Raw genomic sequence first — 17,799 nt, 5'->3', positions numbered from 1 at the left:
GGGAAGCTGTGGGACAAATCTGGGGTCAAACAGGCCCAAAAGACATCCTACGCGTAGGATGTCTTCTGAGTGATTTGGGACTCCAAACTGAATTCTGAGTATCCCAAAGTGATCAGCAACTCAAGGGGAGCTTGGGCTTTGAGTTTTAAGCCATTCTGATGAAAAAGACATCCTACGCGCATCCTACGCGTAGGATGTCTAATGCATGAAAATGAAGCCAGACTTTGACTTTGAGCATAGTAAGGTGTTATATAGCCTAAGGCAATCCTCCTAGTCAATTTTGGTCTAATTTGGAGTTGATTAGACTGATCAAAACCATCAAGAGGCCATTGGAACAGATTTCTGACTCATTGACAAGCTAATAGGTGTCCAAATCAAAAAGTCAAAGTTGCTGTGAGCTCAGCACAACAAAGGGAAACAACAGTGCAAAAATCCAGGCAAAACACAGCAGGAGACATCCTATGCGTAGGATGTCTATTGGGGCATACTACAGAGAAAATTTGACCTGGCCTAGACAGTGAGGTTCCATTTGGCTTAAGGGTTCCAGAACTTCTTTCAGAAGTGAATTTGGACCTTGTTTGCCCATTTGACAAAACAAAGACTGAATTCAGACTTTTTCGCGTAAATTGGATAACATCAGAGGGAAGTATTGTTCTAGATTAGCAAACCTAATCCAGAACATCAGCCATGTATAAAATACAGTAGTGGTTGAGATTAACTCTCCAGTTATACCAATCATTACTAAGATAACCTCTAGCAGATAAATGCTTTGATTCAATTGCCAAAATTAAAACGCTTGTGTACATGTATATTCAGCAATAGGGCAAGAAGCTGTGCAGAAACTGACCCATTTCCAGGTGAGTGGTTGAATTTGTGATAAATTGCATTGATAAGTTTGATGAATTTAAGATCAGGAAGATACATTGTTAGAGACCAGAAGGTGGCAGGTGACCAAGGTAGCTTAGTGTCCACCAAAGAGAGTGTAACTCAGGCAAGGCTAGATCCGCTAGCACCAATTATTGAGGAATGTAGTGATACTGACACTTCGTCAGACAAATCTTTCTTCATGATGGGTAGTCAACAGCCAGGAGGTTTCACCTATGATGGACCTATGCGAGGAGGAAGCACCTCCCAAAATCCTTTGAATGATTCCAAGCTCATGGTGATCTTCTTAGAGGGAACAAACTCAAGAGGAGCCCTAGTCTATTATGACTATCAAGGCCGCAAGTGCATTTGTATCGAAGAGAGGCCAACACAAAGATTGGAGATAATCCGAGTGTATGATGATGGAGATAGATTCCAAGACGAAAAGGGGAACCACTATTTAATAGTTAGCAACCCTGAAGATTACAATAGATATGGAGATAACGTGGCAAAAGGGAAAATGGTTTCAGAAACTCAAGAACCGCCACCAAACATTGATCGGTTCGGAGCTATTTTTATGTATGATAAGAAAACAACCAGGATTCCAACTTATAATGAGAATGTGGGAATCTACAAACATGAGAGTGAGGGTATTGTCTCTTACTTTCGCAGCAAAGAACCATATGTAAACGAGCTAAGCAAAGACAAGGTTCTCTACTTATTCTCTTATGAAACTGCTACGGGGAAGGGCATAGTTTTTGTTGATAGATACGGGCAAGAATACCAGCGTATTCTCCTAGAAGAAGTAGAAAAAGAGAAACAGGTCCAGGAGCATCAACATATGCCCCTAAGGAAATGCCGAGAGCCGATGTAGTACATCCTTGCATCCACTTGAGTGATTCTAGCTAGGGTTGGACTTTATCATGCTAACTCTGATGAGCCATCTTGTTACACAAAAGCACATGAAAAGTTCAAGTGGGATCAGGCCATGCAATCAAAGTATAAGTCAATTGTTAAAAACGAGACATGGGACTTAGTTGAGTTTCTAGAAGGCAAGCAGGCCTTTCAGATTTAGGACAAGTTTATGCTCCATGTGGCATGTAAATGAAGTGCTAGGCGTAGTCATGTTTCCCAAAATGATGTGAGCAAGAGAGAGAAGCTAGTACACAGGATGAAGATAGGGTTTAACCTAACAAGCGGCCCCTTAAACCTAGATTCATCCTAGTTAATCCATGATACATCATGGATAGTTCTCAATGGGTGTAGTAGCTCATGGTTCAATTGAAACACTTAGAAGAATACATGAGTACACATATAGATTCATCAAACATGGTTCTAGAAAGATGCATCATGATTGGGTTTACATTTGGATACATTCATGCTAGGCTAGAGGGTAGGTTGAAAGCCTTTGTAGTACATCAGTGATGAAGAGAGCTTGTGGTGGCTTCTCTTCTTCTTCTTCTGCTTCTCCACCATTGGTGAGGTTGACATTGCCTTAATCCTTGTTTTGGGTCTTCTTGAAATATCTTGAATGTGTACGTCCAAGATTTCTACATAGGGTGCATGCTTTGACCTTGAAGCAATCACTTGATTTGTGATTACGCTTGCCACAATGCTTGCTGTTTGGTGGACGAAGCAACAAGCGGTCGTTTCCAGAGAAGGATCATATTTTTCTGAGAAACCACTGTAAAATTCTTTTGTAAGGAAGCATCTCTAAGACGATAATTTGTCAAAGGATGTATGATTATTCTTATGGGAGCAATTGTATATTAGAGAGCCAGTTTAGGAGCTTATGGCTGGACAAGCCATTTGTAAAGAACTAATCTATAAAGGTCATTTTTTGTAAGTTTGAACACAATCTTTTTGATGGAAAACTCAGAAGACAGCGTACGTTTGAGAGCTCCTTCTTGTTCAAACTTGTTATCCTCGCCATTGCGGCTACGGTAATCCAAATTCAGATTTGTTTCTTGCATTGTGTTCCCCTCATCTTGCTCTTCTATTCAAGTGTAATCATTCAAGATTCGGTGTAGGTTTTCAACTACGAGTTTGAGGCCTTAAATCTGTTCACTGTTTTTGTTGAATTTGGGACGAACGATCATGATCGTTGTACCTCTCCAGAATGCTGTGACAGTGATAGGATATGTTCCTGATAATCCCCTGTAGCTTCCCTTCAAGTTTCGTGCGATTCCGATATGATTTGCATGGTGAACGGGCGTGATGATTGTAGAACTGTGTAGGAGAACATAGGCAGATTACTTGGCGGTAATGCGTTTGATTTTCTTGTAGAGTTAGTAGTTGCATCTCTTCGAGTTCACTTCATTAAGAATGACACCGTAGTGAGTTTCCATGCCTCATCCGAGTCGCTTCCCTTGTATTGATAAATATGTCGATGCTTGAGAGCTATGCTATGGACGCTCGTCGCGGCGACCGGAAAACATTGGCGCCGCTGCCGGGGAATGCACCTTAGGTGATGAGTGACCGAGTGCGCAGTCAAATTCCTTAAAAAAGATCAATCCACAAATCCATTTTACACCTCAGCTAGGCTGCTCGACAAGGGTTTAGAGCTTAGTGGAGTCTAGAGCCAGTGGACCGGCTAGATCCTCTCTTAGGAGATTTAGGGAGCTGTGAGTGAGTGTGTTAAAGCAATTTTGCTCTTCAATTTATCTAATTCGATTGAGTACTGAAATTTCACCCAAAATCCGTCGTGTTTGTTTTGTTTGATTCATTTCCTTATGTTTTTTCAGTTCTGTACTTAGGAGTAGGATAAGCAAATCACATTCCAATCAGATTTGGGGCAAAAGTTAGAGTCGAGAAACCAGAAAACCATAACTTTGGCTAAAAAAGCCATAAGACTCTGAAATTCTGAAAATTTGACCAAACAGGGTGGATATTGATTCAAATCACAAAGTGGTAGGACAAAACACTAGGAAACACTTGTCAGAGGGAGCAGACAAAATTTCATCAGATTTGGCCCAGGTACTACGATCACGATCGGTGTACCTCAGTGTCAGATTTGTACAAGATTTGACATGTGCCTTCCTGATAAGATTCTAAACAAGTTTTTCTAAAGCAACCACACCCAAAAACATCAAAAATCAAGGAAATCAGGCCACTTGGGTAAAACTAGCTCGACAGACCCAGAAAGTGCAAAATCTTGGCTTTTGGTGATCCAAATGCAGAAAGACTTTGGGGATAGCCTTAAAACATCAGTGTCTACAAGCATGCCAAATTTGGTTTAATTTGGGCTCAGAACTACGATCGCGATTGGTGTACCTAAGTGCCAGATATTGACCAGATTTCATCTTAGATTTCATCTGTGGGATCCTCAGGTGTATACAAACATAAAAGTCTAAAAGACCTAGAGCCGGAAACCCCAAAATACCTGTCAAACCATCTGAATACAGATCCAAGTCAAAAATTGCTAAACTAGCTTAGAAATTGACTTTCAGTAGACCAAAACACATCAAAACTAGGAAGGAACCATACAGAGGGATAGCCTATACAAAGGACAACCCCAAGTATCTCTCAAATCCCAAATCAAACATCAAAATCAAGTCAAACCGATAAATTTGGAAAAACAGACACTTCCAACCAAGAAATGGTAAAAACTTGACTTTTTTGAGTCCAAATACAAAAGTGTCTGGCAGATAGTCTTAAAATAGCCTAGTGAACAAGCTGGTGAAGTTTCATCTAATTTGGGCCCAGAACTACGATCGCGATCGGTGTACCTCTGGCCCAGATCTAGCTCATTTTTTACCTGTTCATAGACCTAGACTATTTAAGATATCAGGAGTTGTCAAAACTCACATTGGACATACTGTCAATAATCTACAAGCAAAATTGTGTTGAGATCATTTTGAAGTGTGAATCTGCTGACAGTTGGAATGATACAGTGATCTCATAGCCATCCAGTGTATTCATTTGTAGAGACCGATCAAGTAACAATCCATGCAGTCGTAGGAATTGGAAGATCATTCCATCTCTAGGTAAGAGGTTTGGATTTAGTCAGTAAATCCCACTTTCTTCATGTTTTTGAGATCAGGAAAACAAATCAACACCAGACACCTAAGTTTAGCGGATCAAACAAGTGTTGCATCAACGGAGGAGAGTGTAAACCAAGGGATAGTACGTCCGTTAGAGCCGATCCTTGAAGAAGGCGTCTTCGATACTTCTTTAGAGAGATCTTCCGAGTATTTCACAAAACACTTGGGACAATTAAAACTAAACGGAAGAGAAAACATGGAAGCAGGACCATCAGACTCCTCGGCCACATTAAAGCTATTGTTTATCAAGTATCAATATGACAACAAGCAAGGTGCCAAGATATACAAAGATGGTATGGACCGCTACTGTGTGAAAATAGAAGATAGACCAAATGAGTTCATGGACTTAGTGCATGTGAGCTATAGCGGTGATAGGTACCTAGATGACGAGGGTATCATGTACTTGGTAGTCCTAAATCCTAACATTGTAGACAAGTGGGGATTGATGGGCACAAAAGCCAAAATAGACGAGGAACATGAGGAAAAGGCACCAACAATGAGCTTACCTAATGCTAGATTAAGGCAAGAAAATGAAACGTTGAGAGTCAACACGGATAACGTCTACTTGGGGCTATACAAGTATAATAATGGAGAGCAAGATATCTATTATAGATGGGAGGAACCCTATGTCGGAGAGATGACTGAGCGAAAAAGACTCTATGTCTTCACCTACACCGAGGGAGCGGAAACGAAAATTTCCGCATACGACAAGTATGGAAGACGATATGCAGCAATCGATAAAAAAGAGTTGGAACGATATACGTTCTTTGGGGGACCACTTCACCAGTACTATGTCACTCCAAGCCCACTAAGACCAGCACCTACAACTGTCGTGCCAGAACCGGTGACCACAGGTGGAGGGAGGACTCATGTAGCTGATTCTTTCAGTCAACCTCATTATTCGATGCCAAGTCCCATGGGAATGTTACACTCCAGAGAGTCAATGGCTACGAATCGAGGTAGTGTGGTTCCTATCTCTACACATACAACTGTAGGTCCGACATTTGCAGCCACCCCATCACATTTGCCACCTAGTAGTAGATTTGGGGCAGGGGAGCCAACGAGAGCAACCTACGACCTCCATGATGCATGAGAACGATTAAGCCGAGACACGTGAGCAATGAGATTGACCGCAGACCATAGACGGATCAGGCCATCCCAAGTAGCGAAGTGCATGCCGAAGAAGTATAGCGGATCGGGGGATCCATATGTCCATGTATCTCTCTTCAAGCAAGTCTTAAGAGCACAACAGATCACTGATTTCTATACTCAATATACGAGGGATTCGGGCTGACCTTGGATGTGACGGCCTTAACACGGTTTCAACCTTTAAACCCTGAAACTTGTCCGAATATTGAACATGTATTGCGCGAGTTCGAGGAAGAATTCTCAAAATGGGGTATAAAGCATAATACTGTATCGCAGATATACGCTTTTAAACAAAGGGAGAATGAAAAAGTGAAGGAAGCAACCTTGAGATTCAAGCAATACATTGAGAGATGCCCGAGGAGGGAATTACCGCAAGATGAGAGATTGTCTGTGCTCTTCGTTGAAGGACTTAAGAATGAAACCTTGAAAAAGGACCTTCACTTGAAGACTTGTAGCACATTTCAACAAGTTTCAAGGGAAGCGTTATATCTTGTCAATAACTGCAAAGCATATGGGGAAGTGTCAGAGGATACTGATTCAGTAACCAGTGGCTCTTCATCGATTAACAGCGAACCCTCTACCAAGAAAGATGCTCAGGCGTCCTTGATGACGACAGCTGATCAATTGATAGAGGAGGTAACGAAGAGAATGCAGCAACATATGAGATCAAATTCTGTGATGAGACAGTCTCAGACAAGGGAGTGTGACATATGCGGGGGGATCATCCGACGCCGTGGTGCACACAACAGCTGAAGGCACCAGTTGCGAATGGAGGAATACTGAAATGGTGCGCCATAGAACAAAAATGGAAAAATCATAGCATTTAAGAGTGTTTTTATAACAAAAACTATGTGAGGGAAAGACCGTATGGACCTCCAACAGGACCATCCCAACCACCTCCTCCAAGATATCAAGTTGGACTGAATATGAATCTAGTGGCAGGAGCAGACATACCTCAACCTGTGTTGGGTCAACAACCTCCATTACCACAGGAAAATAGAGCCATGATTAGGTATGCTCAACCTTGTGAAACATCACCAGGAACGAATAGTACACTTTAAGTTTCTTAATATGAGGAACCGAATGAGCCTTACGCAACAGAACCTGAATCACAAATGTACGTAGACGAAGCTATCAACCGTGGAAAATAGCGAGGGTATGGCACCGCCAACATACATAGCACAACCTTCGAGAGATGAATATTTGGTAGACGAAAGAACGTTAATGTTCATTGTGAACCAGAATTACAAACCAAGAGGATATCCTAATAGAGCAGGACAACCTATGGGACCACCTCCTCAAAATCAACCACCAATTGGACAGTGCTCCAGCTGTGGAAGTACGGATCATTGGGAGCGTAACTGCCCTTTCAAAGGTGAAGAGTGAAAAATTTTGGGTTTTGTGACGGATGTGGTGTGAATCACATATTGCCAGATTGCCCAAAGAATCCGGACAACAAGGGAAAAGAAACTATGAATATTGTGGGGGTGATACCAAGTGCAAGCAGCGGATCAAAAACCGATCCCATGATCCAAATCAATGCGATAACCAGAGCCCAAGCCAAGGACTTAGGGGAAAACGAGCCTTTGGAGGAAAAGATCAAGTTGTCGATACCCACAGAAAATGAGAGTTTATCCGTGAGAACTCAACGAAAATCCTGGAAGGTGAAACGAGACAGGATGAAAACAAGAAGATTGAACACCCAAATTGCCATGCAAAACAAATTGCATGAAACGAAGGAGCAACTAAAACAAGAGAGAGAGAGTAAAACTGCTGAGGTTAACAACAAGCCGAGGAAAGCGTCCTCAGGGGGATCAGTTTTGGTTGAGAAAGTGCTAGAGCCGTTAGATGCTCTATTACAAGCGTATGAAGCAAGGCTAAAAACAAACCAAACCTTAGAGCAGAGATGGTTAACTTATCCTCAACCAGAAGTGGAAACGAAGCATTTGGAAATGTGTAAACACCTCATTGAAACAGCCCAGGCGTTGATGGAACCTAAGGAGGTTAGAACCCCAGAACAGGAAGTGTTGATTCACAAAGAGCGAGAAAAACTAAAAATCGATGAACCAAAACAAGTAAACGGACCCAGGCCTGAAACGATATTGTCACTGGATCATCGAGTGGTGCTGAACACGACTGATGACGCTAAGTCAATGACAATAATGCCAATTCTAGAAGTTGAATAACAATGGCCACAACACTTATGGGAAACCATTAGAAACAGAAAGAACGGAAGCGCGACGTTACAGTCTGCTCCGATTCCTGAGATTAACCTGGATAACGGATTTTATCCAGCCGATATACAATCGCTGTATGGGGATGCAGGAACGGAGATTTCGGTGGAAAGCAAAGCCCAATCCTTGAAAACCCTGCCTTCATTTATAGGTGAACATGAGGCACAATCGGAGATAAGGTTAGTTCCATCCCAGATGAGAACTATTCCACATATGGTTGACTCAAAAAGTCTTCAAGAGATGCTGTCGACACCTATAACATGCACAATCACGTTGTCCGAACTCTTGAGAGTCAGACCACACTTATGGGAAGACATGGGGCATTTGGAGCACAAAGGAGTAAATATTCCTCTTCAGACAAACCCTATGGGAGAAGAAAACAAACGGGAAGGTCAACCCAATGCCCAACCAGTGCCCATAAACAAGGTCGGAGATTACTTTGAAGGGGAGGAGGGGAATACAACCTTACCTATTGAATATCAGGATATAAAAACGATAGCAATCCTAGACAGTGGAGCGGGAGTGGCGATTTCTACAAAGAAAATCTGGGAGAAATGGGGCCGTCCAGCTCTCAGGAAAACGAGAATGAAACTGCAACTCGCAGATGGGTATGTAGAAAGACCATTGGGAATCCTGGACCAAATAGTTGTAACTTCGTGTGGAATTAATTATGAACACACCTTTGTTGTGGTGCATTTCGGGAAAAGGAACAACTTTGACATTATTTTGGGACGACCATTTATGCGTCAACTCAAAATGATACAAGATTGGGGTTACGACCAAATCTACCTAAGGCACGAAGAGCTAATAACGAAAATCAACATGAAGGATCACAGCTATAGAGACGTTACAAAAACACCAGTGCAAGAATTTAATTCAACCATTGTAAATGTAAAAGAAATACCTGCATGGATGCAAACGAAAGCGCATGTCTGGATGTGTGGAGCATCTGATTGTGGAGACATAATCAAAGAGGAATACGTTTTGGAAAGATCCGTAGAAGACAAAGCTTATTTCCTAGAACCTTTCCCAGAACATTTATTTGAGCCATTCGGGTGGACTCAAATATTGTCAACCTTGGACGTATGTGTTAACGAATGCACACCTACAAAATTTTGTGACGAAAAAGGATACGACCTAGTAACATTGCAAATGACTAGCGTCATCCTTGAGTCAGGATTGGAGAGTGAGGAACAATAAGAACCACCACGTGAGACCGAGTGTAAAAGAATAATTAATGAGATATCTGTAGTGAACGATAGGAATCGAAAGGAGGAGGAATTCACGGATTCACTAAGCGGTGAGCTTCCATCACTGGACGATGAAATCCAACTGATAGAGGCTGATGATGAAAGATCAAGTGCATCAGAGACGAATAGGAAATACAGGTTGAGGCAGGACCGGTTTTACGAGTTTCCTAACCAAAAACCTAGTTGACAGGAGCGGTATAAATCCAAGAGAACAAGAAAATCAAGGGCGAATAAGCATAATCTGATGCCTCTTGTCAATGACAGAACGGGATATCTAAAGCTTGTCAAAGCTGATGATTGTCTCAAAGACGAGGTCACTGACCGGTTTATCAAAACTAAATCATGGAAAAACAACAAGAAGAACATACACTAAAAGCAAACAACTAAGTCGCAAAAAGGGGGGAGAACAGGGTCCGGAATGACCAAAACAGAGAGGAAAACAGAGTACAATAAGCTCAAGCGAACCCTCAGAGACATATGGATGACTGACTTTGAAACAAATGAGGACACGAGTTCTGACAAGATGGATGCACCGTCCCATTATAAGAAGTATACCATACAAGATAGGAAAATCATAGTGCAACAACCAATGAGGGAATTGAAGGAACCGGGTACATCGTACGATGGTCCTGAAAAAGTCAAACAAATAGATCTAGCAGAGCCAGGAGAAGATCCAAAACCTGCATATATTGCCACGGATCTTACTGAAGAAGAGAAAAAGCTTTTAGTAGCTACTCTTAAACAGTATAGAGATGTGTTTGCATGGTCATAAAAAGATCTTAAGGGGGTGGATCCAAGTATCTGTCAACACACAATACCCCTTAAGAATGACGCCAAACCCAGCAGACAACGTCCCTATACTTACAATGAAACGTTTATGAAAAAGATCAAGGAGGAGATAGATAAACTTAAGGAGGCAGAGTTTATTTACGAAATTGAGCACACCAATTGGGTTTCACCGATTGTGGTGGTCCCGAAGAAAAATGGAAATTTAAGAGTGTGCGTTAATCTTAAGAAAGTAAACACTGCTACGATTCGGGACAACTATCCCCTACCCATTACTGATCATGTAATAGAAAGGGTGGCAGAAAAAGAGGCTTATAATTTGTTAGATGGCTTTTCGGGTTACAACCAACTCGCAATAAAGCCAGAGGATCAGCACAAAACGGCTTTCGCAACCGAATGGGATATTTTTGCATTTCGGGTAATGGCTTTTGGCTTAACAAATGCACTAGCTACATTTCAAAGGCTGATGGGTCATGCTTTTAAAGAATATCTAAGACAGTTCTTAGAAATTTACATGGATGACTTGTGCGTTCACTCTCTTGTAAGATTGGAGCACCTAGAGCATTTGACCAAGGTGTTCGAGAAATGCAGACTGTATCGGATTTGCTTGAATCCAGAGAAATGTGTCTTCATGGTAAGACAGGGCAAAATATTGGGACATATAGTGTCCAAAAATGGTATTTCGACAAACATGGAGAAGATCAGCGTCATTGTTGATCTACCACGACTAGTAAAGGTAAAAGAGGTACATGCATTTATGGTCCATTGTGGATATTATCGCAGATTTTTCTACTCATACGCTATAATTGCAAAACCACTTTACGCGTTGATAACTAAATTTGAGTGGATGGATGAGTGCGAGAAAGCTTTTCAAACTTTAAAGCAGAGATTAATTTCCGCTCCAATTTTGAAGGCTCCGGATTAGGAGAAGATATTTCACATCCACGTAGATGCATCAGCATATGCAATAGGATGCATACTTGCACAACCTGGAGAGAACAACATGGATTTTCCAATAAGTTGCTCCAGTAGACAACTGAACAATGCAGAGAAGAATTACACAACAACTAAGAGGGAGGGATTGGGTATGGTCTATGCGGTGAAAAAGTTTAGACGCTACTTACTTTCCAATAAATTTGTATTCTTCGTTGATCACCAAGCACTGCTGTACTTAGTAAACAAACCTTGCAGTAGGGGAAGAATTGTAAGATGGTTCATCATATTGCTTGAGTTTGACTTCACGGTAGTAGTCAATAAAGGAACTACACACCAAAGAGCGGATCATTTATCTAGAATGATGCATGGAGAAAACCTTGTAGGAGTTGATGATGATTTGCCAGATGCATATCTTTTCAACATAGAAATGGTCCCAAGATGGAGCAAGGATGTAATTCCATTATTGACTATCGGGTCATTGAATATGACAAGACAACCATCTACCATTGCAGCATCCAGATCATTGGTAATGTTGGTGGACAGGCTATACAAACAGGGATCGGATCAAATCCTTAGGCTTTGTGTTGAATCGAGTGAACGAGAATTGTACCTAAACCAAGCTCATGTACAAACAACGGGGATTCACAATGGGCATGCACAGATGTATCAAAGATTGATGAGAATGGGTGTGTATTGGCCAAAAATGCGACATAGTGTTCATATGCATATCAAATCTTGCGTTAGATGCATGCTCCAAAAGCCAATAGAGCACGCGAATCTATTCAGATTATCTGTAGCACCCTGATGGAGTAACTACATTGTTGAATACCTCACCACCAGGATACTGCCTGAAGGGATGAGTAGATCACGTATCAAAACGATCATGAAAGAGGCAGAAAACTATGTACTGATTGAGGACACTCTTTACAAGAGGGGAAAAGACAATCAATTGAGAATGTGCGTGACTGAAGAGGAATACATTCTTATCTTAGAGCAAGCACACGGCAGACAAGCTGGTGGACATTTCTCCGCTGACAAAACGGCCAAAGCAATTCTTATTGCAGGCATATGGTGGCCTACACTATTCATGAACGCTGAAGAGTTTGTGAAACGATGTGACGATTTCCAGAAAACAAAAATTCCTAGAGCACGAGATGATATGCCCTTAAGGACAATGATGGGGGCAAGAGCGTTTGCGAAATGGGGAATATATTTTGTAGGTCCGATAGCGTCTCCGGGATATAAAATGCACGCTCAATACATTATTGTGGCAACATATTATCTAACAATATGGGTGGAAGCTAAAGCAACAACCAAAAATGATGCAAAAACGACATCATATTTTTTGTATGAGAACATTTTCACCAAATATGGCTTACCAATTGAGCTAGTGAGCGATAGAGGAACTCACTTCATCAATGAGGTGATCGAATTCCTATTGGATGAATTCATGGTAATTCACAGGAAGTCCGCTCCCTATCACCCACAAGAGAACGGCCAAGCCGAAATTACGAATAAGATTTTGGTGACAATTCTCACCAAAATTGTTGGCGAATCGAGAGCTGACTAGGATCAAAAGCTGACTGAAATATAGAGTAGCTTACAAAACGTCGATCGGAACGACTCCGTTCAACATGGTTTATGGAATTCAAGCGATTTTACCACTTGAATTCCTTATCCCCACGCTTTGGGTCGCTAAACAATTACAATGGACGGGGCATGAACTATCCAATTAGGTAGATGTCCTGGAAAAACTGGATGAAACTAGATTGAGTGTTGTTATATCAATCTACGTGCAAAAACGAAACATGAAATCATTCTTTGATCAACATGTTATCAGCTTGGAATTTGCTACTAGGGATTACGTCTTATTGTATACCTTGAAACAACATTCCCGGAAACTCAAAAAGCGAGGCAATGGATCCTATGTGATTCATGACATATCATCTAGCGGTGCCATTAAACTTGCGACATTAGAGGGAGAGGAAATGCCTAACTGGATTAGTGGTTGCAGACTAAAGAAATACAACCTACCACTAACCTCAGAAATGCTTGCCAAAATACACGTTGTGAAGGAGCGCAAGAACAAAGTCAAGGAGACAAAAGCTCAAGCACAGAAGGAGGCCAAAGTCAGGATTTTAAAACGAAAACAAACCTTACAACAACAAAGACTTCATCAACCAACAGATACGACTCAAATTCCTTTGTCTAAAATTTAAACTGATGAGCGATGGGAAACAGGAATCAATGTTCGCATCAATGTCAGACTCCCGCATGGTAGATATCAACGAGCATTGATTGACAGAGGAGCAACAGTCAATGCGGTCAACTTCTCCACTTACAGGATGCTTAGAGATGAACCCCTCATGCAATCCACACGTGATCTACAAGCAGCAAACGGTGCAACAATGCCAACATCGGGGATAGTAAACTTACCCATCAATCTTGATGGAAATAGTTGTCCTCATCAATTTTTCGTAATGAAAGACGGAGAAATCAAAGAATCAATATGCTTGGGAGTTCCATGGATGAGAACGTACAATGCAGTCATTGAATGGTCAGAAGATGTGTTAAGGTACACACATGACTCTAACGTGTACATGAATCCATTTGCTAAAACAGATCACTCATGGCCGAGTATCCCCATCGACAAAAAGCAACCGGCTAACCTGGGGCGGTCACTTATCAAAATCTTCCTATATCACGTGTGTTCAAGAGGTTATTAATAATACCTCAATATACATACTATATTTACACTACGTGCGTATTTAAAAAACCCCCATCCCCCTTTGTATGTATACATTTTGATCTTTTAATAATCCTCTCTGGTTAACTCACGTGATAGCATACACATTCTAAAAAGTGACTGCCCCGGGCCGGCTAATCAGCCAAAAACACCACAAAAGGTTATTCGGAAAATATGGATAAAGAAAAGATTGCTGACCAACAAACCGAGCAAGATATGGCTACCTAAGGACAAACTCCAGATGAAAGTAGCATCATCTCAAAGACCTTTAGAAGTTACTCCAAACTGGAAATGGCAACCAAAACTGGAGAAAACTAAAGATTCGGCGATAGAGCTTGAAAGGAAACCCAAAACTCAAAACAAGCAGCCTGAACCTCCAAAATGGCACTGGAAACCATTGAAAACTAAAGCAGAATCTGTAAAGATGCAACAACAGTATACAAATGGGTTCCAAAAATAATTGCCATCACAACACCCACAATCAAGGAAAGAGCAATTCGACTGCAAGCTCTTCTGTTCCATAAACAGCTACCCTCGCCATCAAAAGCCACTGAAAACCCGCATCTTGCACAACACCTTGTTACCCAATGCATTGTCTCAAACATCAGAATAGGGCCACATTACACGGCCATGCATAGACACAGATTCCAAAACCCATGCACATGCACCCAACCTTCGTTCGGGACGACTCAAACAAGGAAGGGGGGAGTAATTGATGAATCTAGCAGCAGTCAGGACCATTAAGGGGTCCAACGTGTATATATGTACATAATGTGTGTGTTTTTTCCATTATTTAGAGTTCAATTTCGAAAATATTCGATCAAAACTGTGCGCTCCTTGCCGCACTGTCGAAGCAAGGGACTTGCCAATACACCGTATGCGAGCCACAAACGGCTCCAAGCACACAACAAGCCTAAACTAGCAAGCTCAAGAAAACAAAGGGTGTGTCACTCACCGCTCTACGCTTGCCTTCGTGGTGGATTCCTCGCCGCGATGAAGAAGAAGCTGCAGTCGTGCCGCGCTCAACCGCTTCGCCGCCATCGTAACTTCGTAATGCTCGATCGCACACACACTCTCCCTCTCTCTCTCTCTCTCACACACACACACACACAAGGAGGTGAAGAAGAAGAAGATGGAGATGGAGCAAGAGCACTCTTCAATTGCACAAATGAGAGAATGAGTAAAAATTAGGTTTAGTTGGCTTTTATAGGAGCTCACCCCATTCACACTTGGGCGCCCATGCTTAACCAACTAATCCCTTGAATGTCCAAGTTAAAGTGCGCCTCTCATTGGCGATCACTCTACCTTTCCCTATTGGTCCGACAAGCCCGGTACCTGACTCTACCAAATACATAATACGCGTCCATCGTAGGCGATAGGGTGTCCGTGTGCCGTGAGGGTTAACATGCCCCCCTTCCTGATGTAGATTCCGTCCTCGGAAGCTATTGAGTTGAAGCTGGGTCGTCGAGGTGGAAGAGCATTTGAGATGAATGTCCTTAGCCTTCTTCAGTCACTGCAAAATCAAACAACATTGGCACAGTAATTGCATTCTCTTAAAAAGCATATGCAGTTTTAGGTAGAGAAATTGATTGGTCAAAGAATTTCAAACAATTTGATAGCAATGAACATTAAATTGCAATGTAATCAAATGCATAAACAGATGTAAAGGTAGAAAATTAAACAAGTCTGGGGTCGCTAATTTGACGGTCGAAAAGCACTAGAGTTCGAATATTAATACCATGGGTAAGCTTCTTAATTTTTTGTGGTCAATTAAGTTGTTTAATCGCGAGAGCCAAGTATTCATGTTCAAGGGCTGACTAGAGGCTATATCTAGAAAACCTTGTAGTTAAGCTACCATAAAAGGAATTTCTCATGAAATCATCGCCTGACTGATTACTTTTTCTTTGACCCCCCAAGGTCTTTTCACATTGATTCAATTATGATGTGTGTGCTTATTTTGTATGCCTTGGGTTTTTTGCTTTTCAAGGAAAAGCGCCCACACTGGGAACCTCTAGGGCTCTAGTACCATAGGCGATACATGTGAGTGAAGTACCAAATCAAGCTGAGATTTCTCTTCCAGCTTAAAATTTTACATTGTGGCACTTTGATTTTTTTCATTTTCAGCATTTTAATTTTGTAACTTTGGGAGGTCATATAACACTGATACACTCCCCAGGCTCATCACATTAGTAAACTCCCTTTATAATACTTAAGCTAAAGGTCACTAGGGTTAAGCCCACTAGAAAGCCCTAGTACATTTCACACAATGCTGCCTAAATCGGATTAAGAACCTAAGTAACCATTGCTTATTAGGAAGGAATTCCCCATGGTATTAAGAGAAGATCTCTAATACCTAGCTTGGTCAAACTAGCTTAGTCGGACTGCTTGATTTTTACCCCTAAACAAGTGATTATGACAAAAGATTGCATTGAATTAAATGTTTGATACTAAGCCAATGCGCTGAATAGTATGCTACCAATCACAATCAAAGCAGACAAACATGGATGCAAAAAAGATAAGGGCAATGCTAATGGATAAGAAACACCTGTTTGTGTTGATGGTCGCGCTTGATTTGAAGTGTGAACGAGAGAAAGGTTCCATGAAGGTCCAAATCCTAACCACAGCAACACGCTCCTGTACACACTAGGAAACAAAAGGAATACCTCCAGGAGGCACATTAGTGGGAAAAGAGATCTTTGCTAATCACTCAACTCTAAAACAGAAACACTCCTATCGTACTAATCTTACCTACCCTCCATCACTCAGGTGATGAGGATCAAAGGTGTTTTATGGCATAGGTTTCTGTTTCACTGTACCAGATGTGACATGTGTAGGTCTGAGTCAATGTTTTGACTTTTAATGTGCATACTCGTTTGCTAATTGCTCTTGCTCTTTTTTTTTTTTGTGAGTATAAAGCTTTATATGTACATTCCCTAAGATTGGAATTGAGAGGTCAGGGCAAAAGGTTGAGAGGGAAACAAATGAATGATGACTGTCAGCAAACACTTCCCCCTTCCTTGGGTAGATCATACCGTTTGAAATGAGCTTGCCACCCTTTGAAACCAATTGTTCCAGTTGGTAATAGGTGAGGATTTTTGCCAGTAGTTTTCTATTACCCTAGGTGCCTTGTCAAGTTGCAACGGTGGTAAGGTACTCTCCCAGGATCGAACTTGAAGTGGTTCATTAGGTGATTCTTGAACACTGGGAGGTGTGGATTCTTTTGTAGCTTCATTGAGGTCCACTACTATAGATGGAGGTTGTGTAGAAGCTTTTACCTCTATGGATGTATTACATGAGGAGCTAGAAGCTTCATGGGACTCCCCCCTTCCTGAGCTAGGTGGAACAAATCGTTCTTTCTTTGGTACCCAAACTAACTCGGGAGCGGGTGTGTAGCATTCTGTGATTTTTTTCTTTCCACGATCATTGATTCGTTTTGGAGCTACGGGATTGGGCTCACTTGGGTCAGGTGATAGGTAAGAGCACAATCTACGTTTTGGCACCCAGATTTGATCATTTCCTTGATAGTAGCCTTGGGCTTCCAATAGTCGTTTAGGGATCCATCGCAACATTTTCTTACATTTCTTGGAGTGAGTGGTACGTTTCTTACAAGGCTTCTGTTTTTTAGCACTAGCTATGGTCACTAAAGAAGCTTTAGGGACCCACTTGTATGTTTTCTTCGTTACCTTAGGATGAGTCTTGTCGGAAGCGATATGCATTGCTTGTAGCATATTTAAGGGTACATGCATTTCATCCCCCTCAGGTGTTACCCAGGTCGTCCCCCTATTTCCCCA

This window comes from Adiantum capillus-veneris, chromosome 12, assembly GCF_014529385.1.
Source record: "Adiantum capillus-veneris isolate H3 chromosome 12, ASM1452938v2, whole genome shotgun sequence".
Lineage (NCBI taxonomy): Eukaryota > Viridiplantae > Streptophyta > Polypodiopsida > Polypodiales > Pteridaceae > Adiantum > Adiantum capillus-veneris.
The sequence above is the reverse complement of the archived record's forward strand: the minus strand, read 5'-3'. Positions refer to the sequence as shown.